We start from the raw sequence: 13,402 nt of genomic DNA on the forward strand, positions 1-13,402 counted from the left end.
TGGAAGAACTTTACAATTATTTGCTCCCGTCATTAGCTCTGTGATAAATTGAGAGGGCAAGTATTGTCAGGTTTTCAGATTTTAAAAGTTGCTACAATTTTAATATTAGGTGAACAACTTTGAAACAATTTCTCTTGTAATAACCTGAACCTGCTTATTTATCCTACTTATTATAAATGACACCATATTATTGACACCCTGAATTTCTTGCAGTGTTGTTGCAATTTCAGAAATCCTTTTTTTTCTCACAGTCCCAGTCTGATTTTGTGTCTATGTGAAGACCACTGCTTTTTGTCTCATTCCTATTCCATGTTTCCTTTCATTCATTTGCCAGCTATTGACCACATGTCATGCTCTGAGGATAGAAACAACAATATTTTACCTGAAACTTGAAGAATAATTTGGGTTTGATCTGTGCTTGGTCCCTGCCCCCATGGAGCTTCCATCCTCATTGAAGAGCTAGACAGTAAACAAGTAAAATATATCTATTAAAAAGATAATTATAGCTTGTGATATCTGTTAGACCAGAGACTCTGTTGCAGTGATGTCTGAGCTGAGACTTAAGGATGAGAAAGAGCCAGCCACGGGTTCTCTGCTCAGAGGAATTCCTATACCGAGTCCCTGAGCAGGAGATGGTTTGCAGATCTGAGAAACAGAAAGGTGGCCACGTGGCTGGAAGGGGATGGGGAGAGTGGTATGAGTTGAGGATGGAAAGGTAGGCAGAAGCTACATCAGGTAGGTCCTTGTAGCCTGAGGAAGGAAGTGTGAAGTGTATGTTATGAGAATAAGACCCTGAGGGCTTAAGCAGGGAAGGATCAGGCCAATGTATGGGAGCAGGTATTGAGGGTCAAGGGTCACATGCAAAGCTGTGAAGCCTTGAAAAAGTGTGCGAAAATGGTTAAAATTCAGGAAAGAGAACACTTTTAAAATTTTGTGTGGAAGTAGATATGATGATTAAATCAAGCAGCTTTCTACACCAAAATTCTGTCACTAGTCAAAAATTAAATGATAGCTTTTTAAGTCTTCGGGACATTGCACTATGCCAGTGGAACCAAACCCACATCTTTTATTTTTTAATTAAAAAATGTTCAATTGCAGTTGTCAATCAATATATATTAGTTTCAGGTGTGCAGCATGATAAGTTATACATGTATATAACTTATGAAGTGATCCCTTGATAAGTCTAGTACCCAACTGGCACCATACATAGTTATTTTACTATTATTAACTATATTACTTATATCAATGATTTTCTTTCTTTTTTTAATTTTGTTTTATTTCTTAAAGTATTACAAAGAGTATTACATATGTCTCCTTTTTTACCCCCCTTGACCTTCCCCTGGCCTCCCCTACCCCCCAGTGTCTTGTGTCCATTGGTTATCCTTATATGCATGCATACAAGTCCTTCGGTTGATCTATTACTCCCACCCCAACCCTCCCCGGCCTTCCCACTGTAGTTTGACAGTCTGTTCGATGCTGCTCTGCCTCTGTATCTATTTTTGTTCATCAGTTTATAAAGGTCTTTATTATCCATAGATGAGTGAGATCATGTGGTATTTTTCTCGGCTTCCCAGGGGCCGTCTCAGCCTCACAGGGGCCGGCGCAGCCTCGCAGGGGCCGGCGCATCCCACGTTGGGGGTGAAGGTGCGAGTCAGAAGCTCCTCTCGCTGTCTCTCCTGCTGCTCCCTTGTGTATCGTAGATGCTGGAAGTTTCCGAGAGCAGTCTGCAGGTGCTGGACATCATACTTTAATTGGTCAACATGAAGTTTGGCATTCTGTCTTTTGTTGGGCGGCTCCTTGCTGGACAAAATCTCCAGGCGTTCTTGGTGGCTGAATATCTGGTATGCTTGCTTGGATTTCGTTTTTTACTAAGTGCACAGACTGCTTGTCTGCCCTCTCCCAGCGTCCCATGTGAGACTGGATCTGGTGGACCTGTTTGTGCATTTGCTGGTACAGTGGTTCCATGTCACCGGCCCAGCTGGTTCCGGCTCTGGCTTCCTCCGAACCTGATTCTGCTTCTTGAGTGTGTCCCTTATGTATGGGAGGAGTTGAAATCTACAGTTTGTTGGGTTAGGCTGCAAAAGCGCAGGTGGTTCCTTTTGTGCCACTGGCACAGCTTGGGTGGGGATGTAAATTGAGTAGGGTGGGGTCTCCGGGAATCACCAGGGCGGAGCAAAGAGTAATGGTGTCTCCTCGACTCCTCGTCCCTGAGTGCTGGCGAGCAGCTCTGCGAGAAAGCCACCCTCGCTCTCCGACCCGCTGCAAGGCCGTCCCGCCTCTCCCCGTAGAGGTCTTGGACCTCAAAATACCACCCCAAACAAGCTCAGTGGATTCGAGAGTTTGTAACACCTTCTGATTGAAAAAAACCACGCATCCAGTTGCAGCCCACCTGGTGGGACTCTGTACCTCTGTTCTTGGTGCCTCTGTACATCCTACTCAGTCTCAATGCTCTTCTTTCTTTCCTTCCAGTTGTAGAGCTTCCACTGGGCCAGCTTGCCCATGGTTCTGAATGATAACTGTTTGTCTTATAGTTGGCAGTTTCAGTGTTGTTGTGGGAGGCAGCACGCACAGGTCTGTACCTTATGCCGCCATCTTGGTTCTCCTATATCAATGATTTTCAATTGGTGTGCCCCAACAGGCACACTGGGGTGCTGAAAGAGTTTTTAAAACATGCGATATCTGACTATCTAGTCAGGGGCACTGACCTCTTTCCCCTCAGATTGTCATATTAAAAAAATGACAACAGCTAACATAACAATAGCCAACCAATGTAAATGAATCAAAATTATACCTATTTTTTTTTATCAGATTGGCAAAAAGTATAATTTTTGTTGTGTCACAGAATTTTACTAATTAGTTTATGTGTGCCATAAGGTGAAAGGGTTGAAAATCACCGCCCTATTCAATACTTTACATTCCTGAGACCAAACCCATATTTTAAATATTGCTTTACTGTGCTCAGAGGGCATATTCAATGGACCAAGTTGCATCTTTGATTGGTTGCTAGTCTTTTAGGACAGTATCATTCCTTTCCTTTATTTTTGGCCATAGATCATCAAGAATCATTAGTAATGCTTCTCATTATCATTGGTTCAGAACTGTAAGCCTCTCTAAAGGGTGCTGAGATCATTTACGGTGAAAGTATCCGCTTTGGGGAGTCAAAATTGTATTAAAAGGACGAAAATTTACATTTCTAGGATGTTTAAGTATTTAGAGAGAAATTGTTTTTCTAAAAACCTTTCATTAAATTATGAGTTCAATTTCAGCCTTTGCACTTGCTGTGAATGACCTTGCTAATATTGACCAAGACCTACTCCATATCGTCCCAAAGGGAGATGTTCTTCATTGATTGCCACTTCAGTTATAACTCCTCGGCCTGATTCCCCTTTGCCTTTCTGTCTTGAGCTGGTCATTGGCCTCATGCACACATTGCCTTGGGTTCTTTAGCATACTAAGCTCCCAGTGTTTCTCCTAGAGCAGTGGTTCTCAACCTCCCTAATGCCGCGACCCTTTAACACAGTTCCTCATGTTGTGGTGACCCCCAACCATAACATTATTTTCGTTGCTACTTCATAACTGTCATTTTACTACTGTTATGAATCATCATGTAAATATCTGATGTGCAGGATGTATTTTCATTGTTACAAATTGAACATAATTAAAGCATAGTGATTAATCACAAACACAATATGTAATTACATATGTGTTTTCCGATGGTCTTAGGCGACCCCTGTGAAAGGGTCGTTTGACCCCCAAAGGGGTTGCGACCCACAGGTTGAGAACCGCTGTCCTAGAGCAGTTTGGAATGTTTACATGGGGAACTAGTTTATAGTTTGGCTCATTCTTTTGTTAACATAATGCTAGGGAATGAGATCTTTGCTTCCCTTCAACCTTGACAGGTCTTGGCATTAACTGCTACTTACTTCGTTGCAATTTCCATTTGGGGAAAAAGCCCTTACTTCTCTTTTTATACACAGCCTTCCCTCAGACACTCCTCCTCATAGCATGTTAAACCTCTCTTCCTTTCAGCCAGCGGCTAACCCCACTTTTTAAAAAAATCAAAGCAGACCCTTTGGTATTCCCAAGCACATTCTGTACTTTCCCACCACTGTGCCTTTCTCATGCAGTTGCACTAACAGGATGGCAGATTAGACTCTCAGCAGGTGGTAACCTGGGCAACCTTGATGAGAGGGAAACATCCATTTTATTCTACTGGATAGTTTCATTGATGGAATGAAGGAGGAACAACAGAAATGGTATACATCTAGAGTTCTAGACACATATAATAAACAATTGTTTTCTCTTAAATTTTCTAAAATATATTTGATAGTTGAAAGCAAAAATTAGAACATTATCTGATGAGGTTTCAACATATGTAGAGGTAAGAAATAAGGCAATTATAATATAAAAGGAGAGGGTAAAAGGACCCATATGTTGGTATATTTCTTCATTCCACTTGAAGTGGTAAAATACTGATTTTTAGTAGACTATATGCCCCTTCTGTTTTCAGATTCTTTCTGTCATCACCATTCTTGGAAGCCTATCCAGTGAAGTTGTTGTTGTGTTTTTTTTTTTAAATGTTGGTCATTGTATTTTTCATGGAAAATTGTGTATATTATACTCTTAGAGAACCCAACTAAAAAAGCTGTACAGAGTCAAAATCACCATAGAGAAGTTAAAATGGAATACTAAAGAGGGTTCAAAACCTAAACAAAAAAAAAAAAAAAAAAAAAACGGGGGGTGGGGGTGGGGAGAAAAGGGAAAACAGAAGGGGCATACAGAAAACAAGTAATGGAATGGTAAACCCAAATCAATATATAAATAATTGAGTTAAACATAAATGGAATGAATAATCTTTCTTTTTAAAGAAACACGTTTTTACCGGTATCATTTCTGTTTCAAGAATTTTCTTTAAAAATTCTTTTAGAGCAGGTTTACTGGCAATAAATTTATCTTAGTTTACTTTTATCTGAAAATGTTTTTATTTCACCTTTATTTCTAAAGAATACATAGATAGGTATATGATTAAGAATTGACAATTCTTTCAACATTTGAAAATGTTGTGCCACTTTCTTCTGATCTCCATGGCTCTGATGAGAAATCTGCCTTAACTTGAATCATTGTCTGACAATAGGTAATGAGTAATTTTTCTCTGGCTGCTCTTAAGATGTTTTTCTTTTTAAAAAATATATCTTTACTAGAGGCCCGGTGCATGAAATTCATGCACAGAGGGGGGGTGGTTCCCTCAGCCTGGTCTGCACCCTCTCCAATCTGGGACCCCTTGAACATCCTTCTTGCAATTGGAACGGCTGGCTCCTAACTGCTCACTTGCCTGCTGGCCTGATCCCCCTAACTGCTCTCCCCTGCTGGCCTGATCCCCCTAACTGCTCTCCCCTGCTGGCCTGATCCCCCTAACTGCCTCTGCCTTGGCCCCGCCACCATGGCTTTGTCCGGAAGGACATCCAGAAGGACGTCCGGAAGGTCATCAGGAAGGTGTTGGGTCTTTTTAGCATATTACCCTTTTATTAATATAGATTGATTTCAGAGAGGAAGGGAGAGGGAGAGAGAGATATAGAGACATCAATGATCAGAATCATTGATTGACTGCTTCCTACACGCCCCCTACTGGGGATCGAACCTGCAACCTGGGCATGTGCCCTTGACTGGAATGGAACCTGGGACCTTCAGTCTGTGGGCTGGCGCTGTATCCACTGAGCCAAACCAGCTAGGGCTTAATATGTTTTTCTTTATAGTTTTCAGTAGGTTGTCTGGGCATGGATTTCTTTGGCTTTATCTTATTTGGAGTTAGCTGAATATCTTAAATTTTTTTGTTTGCCTTTTGTCATACTTTGCTATTCCCAAGTACATTCTGTACTTTCATAGTTTTCAATCATTGTAGCAGCAAATATTTTTTCAGTACCACATGCTCCTCTCCCTCTGGGGCACTGATGACGTGAATGTTAAACTTTTAGTTATTTAACCAAAGGGCCCTTGAGGCTCTGTTCATTTTTCTAAAAATCATTTTTCTCAGATGTTCAGATAGGAAAATTCCTGTTGACATATCTTCAGGTATACCAATTATTTCTGTGTCATCACCATTCTTTGAAGCCTATCCAGTGAATTTATTTTTTATTTTATTTTATTTATTTTTTCTTTTTTTAAAATTTTTTTTATTAAATCTTTATTGTTCAGATTATTACATTTGTTCCTCTTTTTTCCCCCCCATAACTCCCCTCCTTCCAGTTCCCACCCCACCCTCCGCCCTCACTCCCCACCCACTGTCCTCATCCATAGGTGCACGATTTTTGTCCAGTCTCTTCCCGCATTTCCCACACCCCTTCCCCCCCCCCCAAGAATAGTCAGTCCATTCCCTTTCTATGTCCCTGATTCTATTATGATCAACAGTTCATTCTGTTCATCAGATTATTTATTCACTTGATTCTTAGATTCACTTGTCGATAGATGCATATTTGTTGTTCATAATTTGTATCTTTACCTTTTTCTTCTTCTTCCTCTTCTTAAAGGATACCTTTCAGCATTTCATATAATACTGGTTTGGTGGTGATGAACTCCTTTAGCTTTTCTTTATCTGTGAAGCTCTTTATCTGACCATCAATTCTGAATGATAGCTTTGCTGGATAAAGTAATCTTGGTTGTAGGTTCTTGGTATTCATCACTTTGAATATTTCTTGCCACTCCCTTCTGGCCTGCAAAGTTTCTGTTGAGAAATCAGCTGACAGTCGTATGGGTACTCCTTTGTAGGTAACTGAGTTTCTTTCTCTTGCAGCTTTTAGGATTCTCTCTTTGTCTTTTGCTCTTGGCATTTGAATTATGATGTGTCTTGGTGTGGTCCTCTTTGGATTCCTTTTGTTTGGGGTTCTCTGCGCTTCTTGGACCTGTAAGTCTATTTCTTTCACCAGGTGGGGGAAGTTTTCTGTCATTATTTCCTCAAATAGGTTTTCAATATCTTGTTCTCGCTCATCTTCTGGCACCCCTCTAATTCTGATGTTGGTACGCTTGAAGCTGTCCCAGAGGCTCCTTACACTATCCTCGCATTTTTGGATTCTTTTTTCATTTTGCTTTTCAGGTTGGGTGTTTTTTGCTTCTTCGCATTTCAAATCTTTGACTTGATTCTTGCGCTCCTCTGGTCTGCTGTTGGGAGTCTGTATAGTATTCTTTATTTCAGTCAGTGTATGCTTAATTTCTAGTTGGTTCTTTATCATAACATCGAGGGTCTCATTAGATTTCTTGTAGATCTCATTAAGTTTATCGGCGGCTTCTAGACAGTTCTTGAGAGACCTTAAAAGTGTGGTTCTGAACTCTATATCTTCCATTGACAATTTTGTCCTGTTTCTTTGTCTCCGCATTTTTTTATGCTTTCTTGGTGCACCCCTAGTGGTCTTTGTGCACAGTCTTGTTATAGTTAAGCCTTGATTGTTGTAGTTAATACTGGGGGGATTTGACCTCCAGGCCAAGTGGCTGTGAGAGTCAGCTGTGTCTGCTTTATTTTATTTTGGTCATTGTATTTTTCATTTCTAAAATTTCCATTTTGTTCTTTTTTTTTTTTTTTTTTTTTTTGCTGAATCTTTCTACTTGTTTTAAGAGTGTTTGTAACTGTTTAAGCATTTATATAATAGCTATTTTAAAGTCTTTGTCAGATAATTCTGCCATCTATATCATCATGGTTTTAGTATCTATTGATTTCATCTTCCCATGCAAGTTAACATTTTCCCAGTTCTTTGTACCCTGAGTAAATTTGAATTGTATCTTGGACATATTGAATACTATATTCCAAAACTCTGGGTCTTGTTTAAACCCTATAGCGAATGTTGATTTTTTTTTTTTAAACAATCAATCTGACTAGGTTAAGGCTACAAGTTTCAACCCACCTTCTATGGGATATGGTTCTAATGTCAGCTCAGCCACTCAAACCTTTGGAGCACTTTTCAGGTGTGTCCCACATGTGGGTCATCTGGTGCTCAGTTGGGTTGGGTAGTGGTATATCTGTTAGCTCAGTTCTCAAAGTCATTGGTATATTGATCCAGATCGGATACACATATACAAAACTCAGTGGTGAGCCCAGGAGTTCATATGCATTCTGTCTCAGTCTGTTCAAGCCTCTACAACAAGAGTACCAAGGCTGCTGGCTTAAACAACAGTTTACTCATCAAAGTTCTGAAGGCTGCAAAGTTCAAGATCAAGGCGCTGGCAGATTTGGCGTCTGATGAGGGCCCACTTCCTGGTTCATAAATGGCTGTCTTCTTTCTGTGTATCCTCACATGGTGGAAGAGAAGGGGAGCTCTCTAGGGATTCTCTTAGAGCAGTGGTTCTCAACCTTCCTAATGCCGCGACCCTTTAATACACTTCCTCATGTTGTGGTGACCCCCAACCATAACATTATTTTCATTGCTACTTCATAACTGTAATTTTGCTACTGTTATGAATCATCATGTAAATATCTGATGTGCAGGATGTATTTTCATGGTTACAAATTGAACATAATTAAAGCATAGTGATTCATCACAAACACAATATGTAATTATATATGTGTTTTCCGATGGTCTTAGGCGACCCCTGTGAAAGGGGTCGTTTGACCCCCAAAGGGGTTGCGACCCACAGGTTGAGAACCGCTGTCTCAGAGGGACATGAATCCCGTTCATAACGGACCCACCTTCATGACCTAACCACCACCCAGAAGCTCCACCTCCCAACGCTGTCACACTGGGGGTTATATTTCAACGTATGAGTTTTGGGGAGACATAAGCATCCAGTCCATGGTGCAGTCTCTTAGGTTCTTTTCACGTCCCTGGTCCTTCTTCTTTTGGTCCTTGGGCCACCAAGCCAAGGTGTCAGTTGTAGACTTGCTGTAGACTTCTATGATTGTGCTGGCATCCATGGCCAAGCAGCAGGAGGGTGGAAAGAGAGAAAAAGGCCCCCCTATCTTCGGGCCCCAGCTCCACCATCCGGAGAAGGGCTTTCCTCCCGCAGAGTGCAGGCTGCCCTTGGCTCCCATTGTGTCCTCCATCATCACCATCACGGGACTGCTTGGGAGCTGGACTACAACAGTACAAAGAGAAGAAGGAAAACGTGCAGGGATCTCTGCACGTTCTCTGAGCTTGGGAGTTCCCTTCCACTTTTATGAGAAAGAGTGGAGGGCTCCTCCTAGAGCTCTCCCTTTGGGGGGCCCCTGTGCCCACTTCCAGGTACTAGGCTGCATTGCATTGAGATCAGGGATACTAGAAAAAAAAAGGTAAATTCACCACCAGTTTGGTGGTCCTTTTAACCGTGCTGTTCCCCAGTCCACCTGCTACTATGTACTTTCCAGAGTCCTCAAATAGGTGATGTATGCGCTCTGTCCATGTTTGATAATTAAGATAGAGTGTGAAGAAGAAAAAAAAGAGATAGTGTGCATTTTACCCAAAACACTAGTTGGCCTTATTGCTTCGCGATATTTTTTTGTACTTGTCATGACTACAGTCTAGAAGAAACTCCCGGGACCTGTGTATGTTCAGTTTTCTCGTTTTATCTAAGCGAGAATTCTCTTGTTTCTCCCTGCCTGTAGTATCTGAACCAAATATAATGGTGATTCCTATGTTGAATAAGCATTTATTTCATTACTCCTGGGGTAAACAGAGATGTAAAACTTCTCATACCTCTAGGCAGTCTTGACTTATGCATTGAACTTTGTTTAGGAGCTTTGTTCTCTTTTTACTTAGATAATCTTCGGGTGTGTAATTATGCTATTGCTGACTGGTATGCATAGTAAAAAAAGAAAAAGAAAAAAGATAAAGCTTTCAGATTAGTGACCTTCTGCATGTAAAGAAAAACTTTTGTTTTGGGTGTGTTTTTTCAATAAAATTGCATAGAGATTCTGGTAGAAATGACATTCCATATTGAATTATTTGAAATTCTTGTTATAAGTTTTTATGTTTTTTTCCCCTCAGCCATGTTAGATCAGATACACTAGCAAATACCATGTGTCAACATCCTATATAATAAAAGCCTAATATGCTAAGTGTTCGGTAGACCAGTCGGCTGTTCAACCAATCAAAGCATAATATGCTAATGATATGCTAAGGCAACTCAACCGCTTGCTTGCTATGACGTGCACTGACCACCAGGGGACAGATAGTTGACCAGTAGGTTAGCTTGCTGCTGGGGTCTGCGGCGATCAGGACTGAGCAAGATGGGCCAGACATGCCCTGGAGTCCTCCTGCAGTCCCTCTCCGGCTGGCCAACCTCCCGTGTTTCCCCCTGGCCCCGATCGTGCACCGGTGGGATCCCTTGGCCTGGCCCGCACTCTCTTGCAATCCAGGACCCCTCAGGGGATGTCGGAGAGCCAGTTTCAGTCCTATCCCACAGGCCAAGCTGAGGGACCCCACTGGTGTACGAATTCGTGCACCAGGCCTCTAGTTTATAATAAAACACCACACTTTAAGATAATTGTTCTGGGTTACCAGAATATAATTTTAATACTGCTAATGGTGTTGAAATATTGAAAATCATGGTTTCCCAGCAGCAACTATCCTTTGTATGAAGTTGAATTCCACTGTAATAGCTGTATGTGTGTGTGTGTGTGTTTAGGACGGGTTATCTGAGTTTTTTTCACTTTGGTTTTCTATGTTTTCCAAGTTATGCATAATTTTAAAGAAAGAATTACTTTCATCAGATAAAAAATGTTTTTAAAATTGAAGGGATTTGTATTAGAAGCTTGGAAAACTGGCTTGGGCCCTCCTCAGGCCTGAATAACCATGGTTAAATGGCTTCCTCTTTCTCTGGGTGCTATCCCTGAGCTGGTACACTCATTGGCAGGACCTTGCCTGATTCCAGTGAGCACTGAGTTTGGACCCTATTGTAGATGTGTGAGATCAAGCTGTCTTTGCATGAAGTTCTTTAGTTATTTTTCAGAGCAACTACTGAGTTTTCATAGGGTACTGACCCTTCTGCTCACCATCACAGCTTTGATGATGACTCTGTAGACTCTTCCCTTCCCTCTCTCCTTTTTAAAAATATATTTTTATTGATTTCAGAGAGGAAGGAAGAGGGAGAGAGATAGAAACATCAATGATGAGAGAGAATCATTGATTGGCTGCCTTCTGCATGACCCCTACTGAGGATTGAGCCTGCAACCCAGGCATATGCCCTGGACTGGAATCAAACCTGGGCCCCTTCAGTCTGCAGGCCGACGCTCTATCCACTGAGCCAAACCAGCTAGGGTGGCTCTTCTCTTAATTCAGGGGTCAAGCTGTATAGTGTCCCTTCTTATAGGGACACTAATCCCATCAGACCAAGGCCCCACCCTCATAACTTAATTTCCTCCCAAAGGCTCCATCTCCAGATTCCTCTATATTGAGGCTTTAACTTATGAAATTTGGGGAAACACAAATATTCAGTCTATAACACCACTTGAATATGTTTCTTGAAATATACAATTTCTACACTGAATGGACATTTCTGGTCTTGCCTATACTTCCTTGTATGTGTCATAATTGATGAATGTACCAAAATTTAAAATAGCAACCAAAATAAAATTGAGATTTTTTTTGTTGTAAAGCAAAACCATGGAGGTATTACTAGTTATAAGTGCTCTAACAAAAATGAGCTGGGGAGAAAAATAACTGGTTGTATGTAGTAAAAAGAGTGTCTTATTCTTTTCTGGATTACCTGAAATAGTTAATAAATAAGTGCTCATCTGAAGTTCCCTCTTTACATATAAGTAAATAACCAGAAGATGATTTTAATCAGGAGAGAAGTTATCAGGAAGTTTTTGGTTTGTTTTTCCCCTGAGGTGGTTCCACTGCTATTCCAAAATGTTAGGTAATATGTAACTCCTTACCCTGTCTGTGCCTTAAAGAAAACCTCCAGTAAAAGAATACAAAAGCCTAAAGATGTGTTTACTTACTTGTCTCTCTCCGTATAATTATGGTTTTTCTCAGTAGTTTCTTGCTTATAAGTGTAAGTAATGGTCTTTGGTTTTGTTTACATAAAAGAACAATGAGTTTCCCTTAGGAAATGAAAGTTATTTCTAAGTGCTACATTCTTTCTTCCTTAACTGATCTTAGAGGAAGGGAAGGAGAGAAAGAGAGGGCAGGGAGAGAGAGAAAGGGGGGGGGGGGGGGAAAGAGAGAGAGAGAGAGAGAGAGAGAGAGAGAGAGAGAGAACATATTGATTGATTGCCTCCCACCAGGGATCGAATCCACAACCTAAGTATGTGCCCTGACTGGGAATTGAACCTGCCACCATTTGGTGGATGGGACAAAGCTCCAATCAACCAAGCCATACCGGCCAGGGCTCTGTTTTCTTGATAGTGAGAAGTTGAGGGGGATCAGAAAAGTCTTTTGGTTTATTTAATTTTGCAAGCCTAGGTTTAAATTTGGTAATTGATAGAGAAAAGCCAACTGTAAGTAAGAAACCACTGGTACTTCTGTGTTGCCTATGTAGAGTTCCAATGGAAAGCCCTATTGAAAAACTAGGATGCGGTATGTGAAAGCATTTCTGACAGCAATTGCTCAGTGAAACAGCTTTCAGGCTGGTTTTTTTTTAAATTTTTTAAAATATATTTTTATTGATTCTGAGAGGCAGGGAGAAGGAGAGAGAGATAGAAAAATCAATGAGAGAGAATCATTGATCAGTTGCTTCCTGCACATTCCCTACTGGGGATTGAGCCTGTAACTGGGGCATGTGCCCCTGACTGGATTTGAACCTGGGACCCTTCAGTCCACAGGCTGACGCTCTATCCACTGAGTCAAACCAGCTAGGGTTTTCAGGTTGTTCTTGTGTGCATGTCCAATCCTCTCTTAAAGGTTCCCTTAAATTTTTTTCTTTTTCATGAATATTAGCTTGGCGTATAGCTAAAGATAAAAGGTAAGGAAAATAGTGCTCCATTAAAAAAAATCAAGATACAATTTGCTTAGCAGAAAATTCACAGTTTTTAAAAGTGTACAATTCAGTGGTTTCTAGTATATTTACAAGGTTGTGCAATCATCACCACAATTTAATTCTAAAACATTCTCATCACCCTAAAAATAAAATACCCTTTAGCAATCACTCTTCCTTCTCCCCTAATCTCACCCCTGGTAACCACTGATCTCCTTTCTGTCTCTATGGATTTGCTTATTCTGGATAATTCATATAAATGGAATCATATAATATGTGGCCTTTTGTGTCTTGCTTCTTTCATTTAGCATAGTTCTCACAGTTCAGCTAAGTTGTCTATTACTTCTTTTCATCTTCTTATCAATATCCCATGAAACAATAGCAAACTGATTTTACCATGGAGGGAAAAGAAATATGTATTAACTTGCTCTTGGGCATGAAAATCACCCATTCATTCAACAAATATGTATGGAGCACCTACACATGTCGGAACTATTTTAAAAGGCGAGGTTATGGCAGTTAAGGG

This window comes from Myotis nattereri (assembly GCF_964212035.1).
Source record: "Myotis nattereri genome assembly, chromosome: 3".
Taxonomy (NCBI): Eukaryota; Metazoa; Chordata; class Mammalia; order Chiroptera; family Vespertilionidae; genus Myotis; species Myotis nattereri.